A 13,982-nucleotide genomic window follows, 5' to 3' on the forward strand; every position below is an offset into this window, starting at 1 on the left:
GGTTGGTATTCAAGGGCAGACTAGTGTTTCACAAGAAACCAAGAGCTGTGAAGGCCCCTGGCCTTAGAAAAGTGCCACAGCACCACTGTTCGTGACATCTATTATTTCAGATGTCTACTTAGAAGCACACCCAGGTAATGCCCAGCATGAGTGCACCACTCTCTGTTATGCATACAGTTCACACATGGGTCCAAAGCCAAAGGAGCTGAAGCATAGGAGGAGTAACCATCCTTCCCAGGCCACCCACAAAGGGAGCTGAACACAGGACATTACAAAACACACATGAAGAAGTGAGCCATTGTTTCAGGCTTTAGGGCAGCAGTTAATTATACAGCCCTCAGCATAAGATGAGAATAGGAGGGAAGAAGGTGGAGTTGGCCAGCAAAGCTTTTTAGAAAAAGTATTTCTCTTATTTTCCAAACTTGAAGTAGCTGGATACATTACCCAGTTGATTTGCAGCCTATGTTAGGAGGCTTATAAAAGCCATTCTATAAAATGGTTTATTAGACAACATAATATATTGATTCTTACTTGGACAAGAAGATGGCCAATAATAGTCTCAAAGTGAAAGAAGCAAGAAATCTGTATTTGAGTTGACTTACAGGAGCTCCTAGGAGAAGAATAAAGAAATGAAAGATGAGCAGTGATAAAAAGCCCTTGGTGAAAATGCATTTAATTAATTATTCACACAACTAATCCTTGTAATAATAAAAACTGGCAGGGCTAGGAAAAGCAGAAAGTGGGTCCAGAAATAGAAAAGAGATTATTTTTACACTGAAGAAAAGAGGAAGTAAGGGGAGTTGCATGGGGCAAGTGCTGGAAACATCTATCAAAATTTTGCTTTAGAAACAGGAGTCAGAATTTATGATTAATTGAAGAATTTTTCAAATGGAATTCCAAGCTAATTTTAGCAGTCTTTGAGGCACAGAAATAAACCGTTACCTAATTCCTCCAGCTGCTTTTAATGGGATTCGTGTTTTTGTTTTGGTTTATCATGAATTGAGTACACCTGTTCTCTGCTCATCAGTGCAAACTGTGGAGGGTACCTTCACTTAACCACACTTGATTCCCCAACAGTAAGGTACGCTGGAAGGAGAGCAGATTTGGAAGCAAAGAGCTTGGGGTCTGAATTGGTGTTCTGCTGCATATTAGCATGTGGTATGGGGCAAGTTACCTAATCTCTCTGAGCCTCCTTTTTTTAAATCTATATAATAGATACAAAAAATATTGAACAATGAGGACTCTTGTAGAAATTAGAAATAATCACTGTAAGAAGACGTGGCGTGCCCCGCCGCGCGTCGGGACCAGGGTCCGGTGCGGAGAGCCCCTTGTGGAGAGCCCCTTGTCCCGGGAAACGGGGCGCGGCCGGAAAGGGGGCCACCCCCTCGCCCGTCACGCAACGCACGTTCGTGGGGAACCTGGTGCTAAACCATTCGTAGACGACCTGCTTCTGGGTCGGGGTTTCGTACGTAGCAGAGCAGCTCCCTCGCTGCGATCTATTGAAAGTCAGCCCTCGACACAAGGGTTTGAAAAAAAAAAAAAAAAAATCACTGTAAGACACAAGGCACCCAGTAATACTCACTACATAACAGCTACAATTATTCCACAATTGGAAATACTCTGTAGTGGCAGCAACTTTTGACGAATGTGGAAAATTTACCTTGAAGTGGAGCAGATAACAACACAACAATTCAAAATAGCTTTTGTATTTGAATTATCTAAGCTAGGTCAAGGCCAGCCATGTTATGTCTATGATGCTCGAGTGTGGAGAATTATCACAGGAGCAAGACTGCATATTATGAAGGCTTCGCTTTTGCAATGGCTTGGAGAATATCACTTCAGTTGCTTGGCAGCCATAATATGCAAAACATGAGGATGGAATCTTTGGTGAGAGTGAGAATGAGCATACCAAGGCAAATTCCAGGATTATGTCAGCAACTGGTCTTTTGCTGCTCATTTTGGGGCTGACACATGTAATAGCTATTGGACCAGTGGCTTACATGTGTTACCCATGCAATCATACAGGTATGTTGTAGTGTTTACTCTTAAATTCTTGGAGAAAGTTTTACATGTGAAGGCCCTTACTCACAATAGAATATAGCACTTGAATTTGGGGAAACAGCCTTGGAAATTCCCAATTCTTATAAGCTACTTCTCTAATATTTGTCATTAAGAATTTTCTATGAAGATCTAACTGGTATACCTGTCCTTTTCACAAGGAATAAAATAACGACTTAAATCATATTTAAAAGACCTTAATTGTACCACAGCTTCATCTTAAACAGCTGTACTTGATATCTTTAAATTCTTGATTGACTGGAGCAAGAATGTATAGATTATTCTAAATACTCCTGATATTTTACAAAGAGACTGATAATTATTAAAAAGTTCTTCCCACTGCGTGGCAGAATGTGAGAAATACTTGATTTCTCTTGAAAAAATTTTTTTGCCATCTTTGGATGGCTGGCACTTTGATAGAGAATGTACAACTACATTACAGTGAATGTGAACTTATCCAAGTGAAAACCAAATTATCTTTTTGTGTCAAGTGGAAAATTATACTTTATATATATCATTTTATCCCCACGAATCCTCCCTGCCATTTTGGGGCATAATTAAGGGCTAGGTCACGTTAACATAATTCAGTTGATGATAATATTTATTGAACACTTGTAAGTCATAAGTGTGCAATTTATCTCATTTCCTTTTTGTGTATACCTATCATTTCCCCCATTTTAGAGTATGGAAATTGAGACTGAGAAAAAATGACTGATAGGTCCAAGGCCAAATTGTTAGTAAACAATAGGGCCAGTACTAGAAGCCAGATCTTTTAATTTTAAGTGTAACAGAATTTGCTCTTCTCCAAGTTGTCTTTACTTGTTCATGAGTCCATGGGTCACACAGCAAACATTTACTGAACGCATCTTATATGCCAGGCACTGTGGTAGGCCCTAGAAATACAAATTACTAATGGATCTCATCCCTAAGCAACTCACACTTTGAGAGAGAAATGACAACAGCTCCTTGTGGGCAGTGCTGTGGGAGGGAGCAAAGGCAAGGGCAGGGAGTGGGGGTCCTGAAAGGAGAAGATATCCTTAATACATCCTGCATTTGCTCTGAGAAGGAAATGTATACCCGAAGGGCGAAGGGGAAAAAATAGTTTCCTTAAGTGAAAGAACGGGAAGAGAAGAGGATCTATCTGGCCGCTCGCCAGTCTGAGAATATTGAAAAGCTAGACGTTTCCAGACAAATCTCCACTAATCCATCTTTTACCGAAGTTCTCACTTAAAGTCCACTTTTTGACATGAAATATTTAATAGGAACTTATTTTAGCCACAAAGTGCCCTTAAAAAAATATAATATTGGACCCCATACTAGGCTAAAAGAAGAAGGTATTAGGTGACTGAAAAGAAACTTGCATTAAAAAAAAAAAAAAAAGGAAAAAAAGGACTTGTGGAAAGCCTAAAGCAGTTAATGAGAGTTACTACTGAAAACTGAAAGTTAATGACAAAACAGTTTCTTTGCTATTGAGGACAGATGCTTCTTAAAGAATGGGTAAATCAATAAAGTTCATTTTCTAATGGCATCTGGAACCACAATTTTAATCTCTTGAAATGGCAGAAGGACAAAGAACAAAATACAAATAAACACGAAAAAGTTTTCTTTTAGAAAGAAGCCCCATTTAATTGGCTTCCACCCTCGCAGTTTATATTCAGCTCCCTGACGGAGAATATAACTCCCTCAGGAAGGTGGCTTTTTGTTGGGTGCGTGCATGATGTTTATTCGTCTTGCATCTAAAAATTAGAACATAACAAGCTTCTAATCATCACTTGTTAATTCTAAACAAAAAGAATTCTTTTTTTTTTTCCATTAAAAGCAGAAGATTGTAGTAAAAAAAAAAGCAGCATTCTCCAAGGTCATATGCTGTTGGCAAAGCTCAAAAAAACCTTGTAGTCCAACTTGCTTATGTTCAGCTGTGTTTACTTAGACTTAACATGACAAAGTCTGCCTCTGATTATGCTATGCAGTCATCTGCCCACAGATAAATAGATATTACACAAACTTTTGGAGAGAATGACATTTGGCCTCCATAATTTTGGAATAATTTACTATGTACCTTCAACTTAAAACACCAAAATGATCCACAATATGTTTTTGGGAATGAAACATAAATATTTCATTTTACAAAGGGAGCAGTCTCCATGACCTTTATGGAGTTTAGGTGATTTACTAACAAAGTATGGTACTGGTTTGGAAGGTGTGGGGTAGCTCTGCCTCAGGCAGTTTGAGGCAACATTTATTTCAGTCTTTTCAATAACCATCAAGATTTCAAGGAATTCCTGTAAACAAACTGTCACTTAAAGAGAATAACTTTCCATCAATTTTTGCAACAAGTCTCCAGAACAGAACATGCATATAAAAATAAGAGTTAACTAAATTATTTCCAGAGACTGCATCTTGGAGTAATGTTTACACTATCAGTAGAAAGCAAAAGCTCAATGTTTTACCACCATATCTTACACTAAATGCAAAATTTTGCTTTTGGGGTAATGTAAACCATTTCCACAGCATACAGTCTGTTCCTGATTACCTAAGAATTGATTCTGGCCCATCATATTTACTTTGCTTGCTGTTGTATTTACGTAATAAAAGATACTTTCCTCAACAAACTGAGATTGTTTCAAAGGTGGAAGTACTTATTATATTCCCTGGCTATCAATCAATAAACCAATCAATCAACAGATCTTTACTGCATTTTGCTAACAGCTGGTAACACAGTAGTGAACGAGAGGGAGATGGTTCTGTCTTCTGAAATGTAGTAATGAGAAAAATGACAAATGGAACGCATGCTGTCACTTTCTGGGTTACTCAGCTTAATTTGCAGAATTATGAAGAGTTTTCCTCCACGGAAATGAGTCTATTTTCAACCCTGAGTCTTGTTTTATTATTGAATTAACTTAGGGATGGAGCCCTTCGTTGGGAGTGCTGGTGGTCTGTGAAGGGAGCCATGAATATTCTGCTTTGCCAGCTCTCTTTAGCAGTGCAGGCCATGTCTGTGAAAGGTTTAGTTTTTGACTGATTCATTTAATGCTTTCTAGTGTGGCCTTTATTCTAATTTTCTAAATTTGCTTTGAGAAGCGCTCCATAAAGTGGACTAACATACAGGATGGCAATGCTACTGTTCTAGCAACTGCCACTTACATTTAATAAGCGAAGATTTCTAAAAGCCTTTCCCTCTAAAAAACTGAATGGATCCATGTACCTTATGCCACGTCCCCCCATTGTTTTCTCTTACTGACTTTGAGATTCACAAAAGATATATATATATAAAAGAAGGAATATGTTTTCCAGTGTGCGTGCCTCTAAGGACAGCAAAGAAATCTATAACATGTGCTGGAGACTAGTGTCCTACTCATACCAGTCTCTGCAAGAGCATACATGTAGGCCTCATTAGCTTTTAATGCAAAACTGCGTCCGCAAGCCATTCTAGAAAGGGCAGATTCCTCAGATTCGACATGTAGTCAGAGAACTGAATCCAGGAAAATGAGGGAGTATGAAATTCTCTTCTGAAGCCCAGCCACATGACCAAGCCACTGATGAAACAGCAAGCCCAGTGAGGAAGGCTGTTACTGCTAGAAAGAAATTACTTTCACAGCTTGAATCCGAGGTCCTATGAGAGCTGCCTCAAAGAGGAAGGTAAGTGGTGTTAGAAAACATGGGGGACAGACAGATTACTGCACAGTTTACTTTCCGGGCATGGGGGCTGTGGGGCCAGTTGATATATTAAAGTAATGAAAACCCTTTAAGTTACGGAGCCACTTGCTGGGGGATTTCTTTCAAAGGAAAAGTAAATTTGCCCATCTTATTAGATTGGACCGAGGCATAACCCTGCACAAAAACTAGTGCAGAAGCTCATTTTTAAAAAGGAATAAAAAAACCCTATATGTGCAAATTATCTGACGTTCAGTCAGGGCTATCAGGCAGCCGTGTTATGTCTTAGAAAGGAATGGTAGCCATCAGTATCTCCGACCACGCAGTCCACGCTCTAAAACACAGAATTTAACACAGAAGAAAGTGTTAGTTAGCGGATCACTTGACAGGAATGAGTTTGCCGAAGTTGTGAAGCTGAATCAAACTTGGATGGCTCTCTCAATGTTAACCAAAGTTGGAAGAAGAAAAAAAAAGGAAAGCTTTCACAACCAAAAATCTTGAAAAATTTCCTATATTTTTTGGTTTCATTTTTCCCAGAACTGAAACACCACAAAATACCACCACCTCAGTGCACTCATTTCCAGCTCAGTCAGGAAGTGCTGTGGTACATAAACATTTTTTATTTCACTTTTTTACAAGAAGGTGACCAACATTTTCTTAGCCTTCCAAAAAGCTTCAGGTTTGGAATACATTTTGGTTAAATGTCAGCAAAGGAATTTGTTCATCGTTCAAAAAGCACTTTTTCTTTCCAGCCTTGGAATATACGTAGAAACTGTGTAGTCAATGGAATTACAAAAAAGGCTCGGAGCCACAAAGGGAAACCCAGTTTTACAATTCCAAAAAGAGGTATGTAGGGAGGGACTCTATACAGGAGGAAACAGGAATAACAAGGGACGTTCATATTGCATAGCTTGTCAAGTGCTTTCACGACCATTATCAACAGCTCCCTCATTTTACAGATGTGGAAATAAATCAGAGATGTTAGATGACTTACCTAATGTTTTTCAGTTAGTTAGTGGTAGAGAAAAGAATATCTGAACCCAGAGCTTCAATGTCAAAAGCCATAATTGGAAGGCATGGATTGAAAACTAAAAGCCAGCATTGTGCATAATGGGAAAAAACTAGAAGTGTTGCCCTGAATGTCAGAAGCAGGATAAGAATGTGCACCATCATCACTATTATTTAACACTGCACGTGGAGGTACAAGTCAATGCAACAAGGCAGGGCAAGAATCATGGCAAAAATTTCAGCAGGAGGTAAAACCATCACTGTTGGCATGTCATGTAATTGTATTACTAGAAAACACAAGGAAGTCAACCAAAAAACTGCCAAAAACAATAAGCAAATTTATGGTGGTAGCAGAGTATAATGTTAACATATAGAAATCAATGGCATTCTCGTATAAAAAACAACAACCAGTTAGAAAAATGTGATGAAAGAAAGGACTCTACTTACAACAACAAAACAACAAAAAGATAAAATACCTATGAATAAATTTAACAAGAAATATGCAAGACCTATTTAGAACATATTAGAACTCTACTAATGGCCGCAAAAGAAGACGTGGATAGACATACCAAATTTTTGGATAAGATGATTCTACATCCTTAAAATACCATTTTTCTGTAATTAATTTGTCAATATAACACAATTCCAATAAAACTAACAAAACAGTTTTTTTTAGTCGACCAGTTGATTCTAAAATTAATGTGGAAAAATAATCAAACAACAATAGCTAGAAAAACTATGAAAAAAGAAGAATGAGAATAAACACAGCCAGATATTAAACATATTCTAAAGGCTCAATAATTAAAACAGTGTGGGACTGGAACATGAGTAAAAACAGAAGTCGGTAGAGGAGAATAGAAAGATAAGACAGGCTCAGTTTAAAATGTGGTTTATTTCCACCAGGGAAGAAGGAGAAAGACAGATAGATCACTAAATGGTATTAGGATAACTGAGTAGCTATGTGGGGAAAAAAAAAGAATATTTTTTGAATATTTTTTTCACATCATATGATACCATATGTCAAACTCAGATGCAGTCCAAATAGATAAAAGATTTAAGGTAAACATTGGGACCCATAGAAATATCAGAAGAAAACTTTTGACACCCCCTTTAAAGTTGTGAAGTAAGGGGCTTCTCTCTATCACTTCAAATCTAGAAGCCATACAGAGAAAGATTATTAAACATAATTACAGTTTTTTAAAGGCTACCTGGGGAAAAATCAAAAGGAAAATCACAACATATATAGTTAATCGGGACAAAATATTTGTTACAAGTGTCTCCCTACTCCATAATGTGTTCTTCAAATTAATAAAACATTATCCACAAGAGAGTCCCATAGCAAAAAGAATATGAATGTATATACACACAGGGAGAGAATGAAATTTTGTGACTGTCTTATTTCACTTAAAATCATGTCTTTAAGCTTCATCCATTTTGTAGAGTGCGTGTCAGAATTTCCTTCCTTCTTAAGGCTGAATACCATTCCATTGTATGTATACACCACGTTTTCTTTATCCATTCATCTGTCAGCAGACACTGGGTTGCTTCCACCTTTTGGCTTTTGTGAACAATGCTGCTATGAATGTGGGTGTTACAAACAGCTGTTCGAGTCCCTGTTTTCAGCTCTTTTGTGTATATACCCAGGAGTGAAATTCCTGGATCATATGGTAATTCTATTTTTGCTTTTCTGAGGAACTAGCATACTCTTTTCTATAGTGGTTGCACTATTTTATATTCCTATCAGTAGTGTACAAGGGTTCTAGTTTTTTCACATCCTTGCCAACACTTGTTAATTTCTGTTTTTTGTTTTTTTTTTTAATAGTAGCCATCCGAATGGGTGTGAAGCAGTATCTCATTCTGGTTTTGATTTGCATTTCTCTAATTAGTAATGTTGAGCATTTTTTCATGTGTTTATCGGCCATTTGTGTATCTTCTATGAGGAAATGTCTATTTAACTCCTTTCCCCATTTTTTAATTGAGTTGTTTTTTGCTGTTGAGTTGAATAGTCTAACTTTTATATAAAATAGGGAAAATAATAATTTACATTCGCATTTGCTTTTAAATATTAAGGAATCTCTGTAAGGGTACATTAAAAGTTAAATATTTAAAAAATATACTTAGATGACATCCCCCAATTACATATTTATAGTATCCTGTATTTCTTTGTAGTATTTGGCATACTTCTTTGTTCAATGCTTGTCTCCCATATGCTGTCTGTCATGTTCATTGTTTTAGGTATTAAGGAGGGCACATATTACATGGAGCGCTGGGTGTTATACACAAACAATGAATCATGGAACACTACATCAAAAACTAATGAGGTACTGTACGGTGACTAACATAACATAATAAAAAAATAAAATAAAATAAAAATAATAGGCAAAAAAAAAAAGCAAACCAGTACATAGCAGAAAAGATTCTCAATGATTATTTGTTACCAGACTCACTAACCGATGAAGAGAGAGTAATTTATCATGTTAGTACATATTACGTTATTGGGATGCTAGACTGCCAGATTATAAAATAGTCATGCTGGAAAGCAGAAAGAAGGACCTGAGGGAATTAAGCAGTAGGCTCAGGGCTGCATTATAATTTTTGTGTGCTCTAGATACTTTTGTCTTTGCACACTCTTTCCTACATTAAAAAATGTTAAAATTATATTTTATGACTACATCAACATATAAATGTATATAATCCATGTTTGCTATGTATTCATTGTGATTATGTTCATTTTTCTTTTATTTTAAAAGAAATTAAGATGGAAGTATTTCCATGGGTCCTAGGAATTGTGTAACAGAGGGAAGTTGCCCTCAGAGAGGTAACCAAGGAAAAAGCAGTGGATGTGCAAAACTAAGTTTTGAATTTCAAAGATAATGAAAAATAAAATAGAACTTTCTTCCCACCCTACTCTAAAATGTTCCTCTGGTTAATTCACTTGAAATTTCAAGAGGAATTTATTAAGAGAAAACCAACTCTACTTTTCTAAATGGAAGCTTATATTCTATAAAAAAAATTCTATTTGAAAGCAGTGACTCATGTCGTACACGTGCAGATTAAGTTAAAACTGGCCTGTGCGTTATTCTATCAGAAATAAGCAGCAATAGGGTGCCTGGGTGGCTCAGTTGGTTAAGCGACTGCCTTCGGCTCAGGTCATGATCCTGGAGTCCCAGGATCGAGTCCCGCATCGGGCTCCCTGCTCGGCAGGGAGTCTGCTTCTCCCTCTGACCCTCCTCCCTCTCATGCTCTCTGTCTCTCATTCTCTCTGTCTCAAATAAATAAATAAAATCTTTAAAAAAAAAAAAAAAGAAAGAAGCAGCAATAAACCAAGGTCAACTTTGTACCCTTAAAAAAATGGAAAAGTGGATAATGCTAGCTTTTGCAAATTTTCCAAATAATTTTCTCCTACAATCTATCCATGAAGAGGGAAACAACTCTCTTCATTGATTTAAAGAATTTCTTTAACCTAATTCTTCCAACCAGAGAGTATTAAAGTATTTAACAGCTGGTACACCAACCACTTAGAAGACAAGTTGGCTATAAAGATAGGGATCACTGGTGCACACTGTCGAGTGTTTAACACTTTGTTGTAGAAAAAACTTGGCTTCCAACTTCACATGCTTTTTCTCTAATTTGGTCCACTGACCATCGCAAGGTCTTTGATCCTTTACTTGGACTTATATTTTTCTTGCGCACCATTCATTTATTTAGTCATTCATTCATCTACACATTTTCTTTATACCTTAACACACAGAGAAAATCAACTACAGACCAGCTTGTTGGGTGTGGGGATCAGAATCTGTATTTTAGGGAAGTCATAATCTAATGAGGACAAAAAACTAGTTCTTTCCTTCACACTGATTTCTGGCAGCTCTGGTGGCGATAACAAAACAAAGGTGAGCGGATACAGATGTGGCTCTATGCCAGAAGCACGAAGGACCTTGAAGATAGCAGGGTTTCCTTAAGAGTAGGATTCATTTCTCCTCTGGAGTGGGACTGAGGGAATATCAGCCAGTTTTCAACCGAATAGAACTTTGACTTCCTTCTCCTTGATGTCTCTTCCTCAACTTTGACAAAATTGTGATGAGAAGCTCTTTCCCTAACTTGCCTCTTACCACCACCACTCTTGTCCAAAAGAATCACAATGTGAGCCACACATGCAAACCACATAAGCAATTTTAAATTTTCTAGTAGACACACTTAAAAAAGCAAAAAGTAAAAGATAAAATTTTTAAATATGTATATTATTTTTTTTAGAGAGAGAGCACGTGCATGCAAGTAAAGTGGGGTGGGGTAGGGGGAGGAGCAGAGGGAAAGGGAGAGAGAGAATCCCAAGCAAGTCTCCACACCCATCACGGGGTGTGACATGGGGCTCCATCTCACAACCCTGAGATCATGACCTGAGCTGAAATCAAGAGTTGGACGCTTAACTGACTGAGCCACCCAGGCACCCCAAAGATGAAATTATTTTAATAAAATATTTTATTTATCTCAATATAGCCAAAAATATTATCACTTCAACATCTAATAGAAAAATTAATAATATATTTTCCATGCTTTTTTTCCCCCCATACATTTAAACACATCTCAATTGGGACTAGTCACATTTTAAGTGTTCAGTGGCCTCATGTGACTAGAGGCTACCATATTGGATGGCACAGTTCTAAGTGACTCTAGATAAAATGCACACATGAACCACTCTATGAGCCATTCCTTAACTCTCATAGTGATATAGTGAATTTTGAAGAATCTTTGAAAGTACTGAAAATGTCCATAGTTTCCTACAGCATTCCTGTGAAAGCAGACGTTTCTAGAATTGTCCTACAACAAAAAAGTTGAAGATAAGATAGGGCTTGACTGTGGCCATGTATTTTGCTTTCCATTCTTAATCCCTGGTTTATAGAAACCTCTTATTCCAGATTCACTACTAATTGGTCATGATGACCATTTCCCCCTTTTACCAGCTCATCTTCAGTTTCTGTATTAGCATGAGGAGGAAAGAATCCTTGATGTTGCTGACTCCATTCACACTTTAACACAGTTTTCCCCCCTTAACAGTACGTTTTTATCTTATTTATGGGACACTGGGAGAAGACTGAACGAGGCTTATAAAAAGCTTACACATAAGTCCCACAGTACTCAATAAATAAAGATTACCAGTTTAAAGACTCACCCCACACTACTCAACATGGAATCCACAAATTCCTTCAAGAGCCCATTCAGGCCTAACTTGTCAATAATTCCTGCTTTTTAAAAATTCTCTGATCCTTTAGCATGCAAACCCTGATGTGAAAAATCTGGAAATAAGAGTCATTCCTCTGTTCTATTCTGATTTTCCTTTCTTCCTCTAGCTGTCTCCTTTCTCAATCCAAATAACTTTTCAAATGTTCTTTTTCCCACATCACTATGAAGTAGGTTTTTTTTTTTTTTGATGTTTCTCATCTAGTTTTTCTTTCCTATTACACATTTCTTCTGTCTTTCTAATTCTGATATCATTATTTCTTATACCTGGCATGTAATCATATTTATACTATCTTTCTAGATGATTCTCTCTCAAAATCAGATTCTCTAGCTCTTTATCAAGATAGAGTTATCTGATCCATAGTCAAACATTAAAACAGTCCTTCCTTCCCAGGTAAGAAATTAATATATAATTTACCTCAAGTACCGGGGTTTAAATGATCGGTGATTAAAACAGAGGTGAACGAAGTGATTTTTGACCCTGGCTGAGTCCTTTTATGATGGCAGAAAGGACTTGAAGAGAACAGTCTAATCGTGATGACTTGGTTAAAGAAGGCGAAATGCATCTAAAATTGCCCCTTTGATTTAACATCCTCCCAGCCTTCCTCTGGTTGATAAATCAGAGTAAGCTAAGGACCAGGGACCACAGAAGGAACTCCAGCGCTGGAGGGAAGCATGGACAGGGCCTAATTTCCACTTTGAGGAGTTCTACCCCTTCAACACAACTTCAGAACTCTAGAGGTTATAATGACATTTCTGGTCTATCCCTAACTCCATACCTCTGCCAGTTTTTAACACTGTTTACCAGTGATATTTCTAAGTCATATCATGGGACCGAATGGGAAGCTTCCCTCAGAAATATGATAAACTATAGCCCAATCATATCACTGCTTTCAAGTAAGATGAAAATCTTTTTGCCCTGCTCAATCACAGGTAAGGACAAAACTATACATGCTAGAATACCCTGGAAATGGAAATAGAATGAAAGCAACAGTGCTTTGAAATCACAGACCATCACCAAGAAGGGAAACTCCATCACTGGAGAAAAGAATGTATCTCTTAGAATAACACAGTTGCAAATTTAAATCAAATGGAAGAAATTACCTAATCAACTCTTTTCCTAAAATCACTATCCACTTTTTTATACCAATTTCTAATCCTATATCATGTTCTTCACCTTTCCTGATAATACATGTATCATTTTCTTAATAGAACATAAACATGAACGAAAGTGTTTTCTGCTGGATTCATTGATTTTCTTTTTTCCCAGAAGCTTCGATGCCACCCTCAGTTTCCAGATTGGCCAGGAAGATGGAATGGGCAAATCCATTAGTATGGGCCCCTCAGCCCAGAAGTGACCTCCACACCAGCTGTCCTGACCTGGATTCAACCCTGCAGAGGTTATGAAAACACTCTGTGACTAACCACTAACTTTGTTCCAAAGAAGAAGCCCAAGAAATTTCTAAACTCACAGTCCCAAGAAGACTAGACACCCCAGAACTATCTCAAAACCTAGGGGGAATGATGGTTGGGTTTAAGGGAATCCTTGAAACCCCTAAAATTATAAACATGTATAATTGACCAAAATAAAATGCCATTTAATATCATAAATACTTTATAAAGAAAGTGAAGGTAATGAAGCATTTTGGTGGGTGGGTTTGAGCATGCAAAGGTAGGCCTGGAGCAGAGTTTGGGAGCTGACGCAGGAGAGAGCTGGATTCTACTACACTGAATGAAAGAACTTGGGAGATTTCGAGACAACTGGGGAATTAGAGGGTGAGTAAGAAAGGGTGGAAGGTGGAAACAAGGAACTAGTGAGATGCTGTGAGGCTGGGGACCATGTCAGGCATAGCAGGAAGAATCCTATGTGGGATGTCTAAAGGACACATAAGAATAGGGAAAAATAGTGCTCCATAAGAAGCTATGTGAACCGCTATGATATATGGCCCTCCTCTGTTCCCTCCAAATTGTCCATAGTCTACTACATGCCCGCATCTTCTGAGTGGAAGGATGCACTGACATTT

General features: G+C 37.6%; 1 protein-coding gene and 1 long non-coding RNA gene across 3 annotated transcripts in view; one reads left to right on the top strand and one right to left on the bottom strand.

The window, feature by feature from the left end:
- The window catches only part of MKX (mohawk homeobox), a 65,614-nt gene that overhangs the window by 17,502 nt on the left and 34,130 nt on the right, over positions 1 to 13,982 (bottom strand). The gene's annotated exons all lie outside the window — the stretch shown is intronic.
- LOC129045803 (uncharacterized) lies at positions 5,435 to 13,903 on the top strand. The gene is made up of 3 exons (XR_008506032.2): positions 5,435 to 5,697; positions 8,956 to 9,041; positions 13,229 to 13,903. It is a non-coding gene; the product is annotated as an uncharacterized LOC129045803 (long non-coding RNA).

Source organism: Mirounga angustirostris, unplaced genomic scaffold (genome assembly GCF_029215605.1).
Source record: "Mirounga angustirostris isolate CCGP_5_RB_7025 unplaced genomic scaffold, mMirAng1.0.hap1 SCAF_5, whole genome shotgun sequence".
Classification (NCBI taxonomy): Eukaryota; Metazoa; Chordata; class Mammalia; order Carnivora; family Phocidae; genus Mirounga; species Mirounga angustirostris.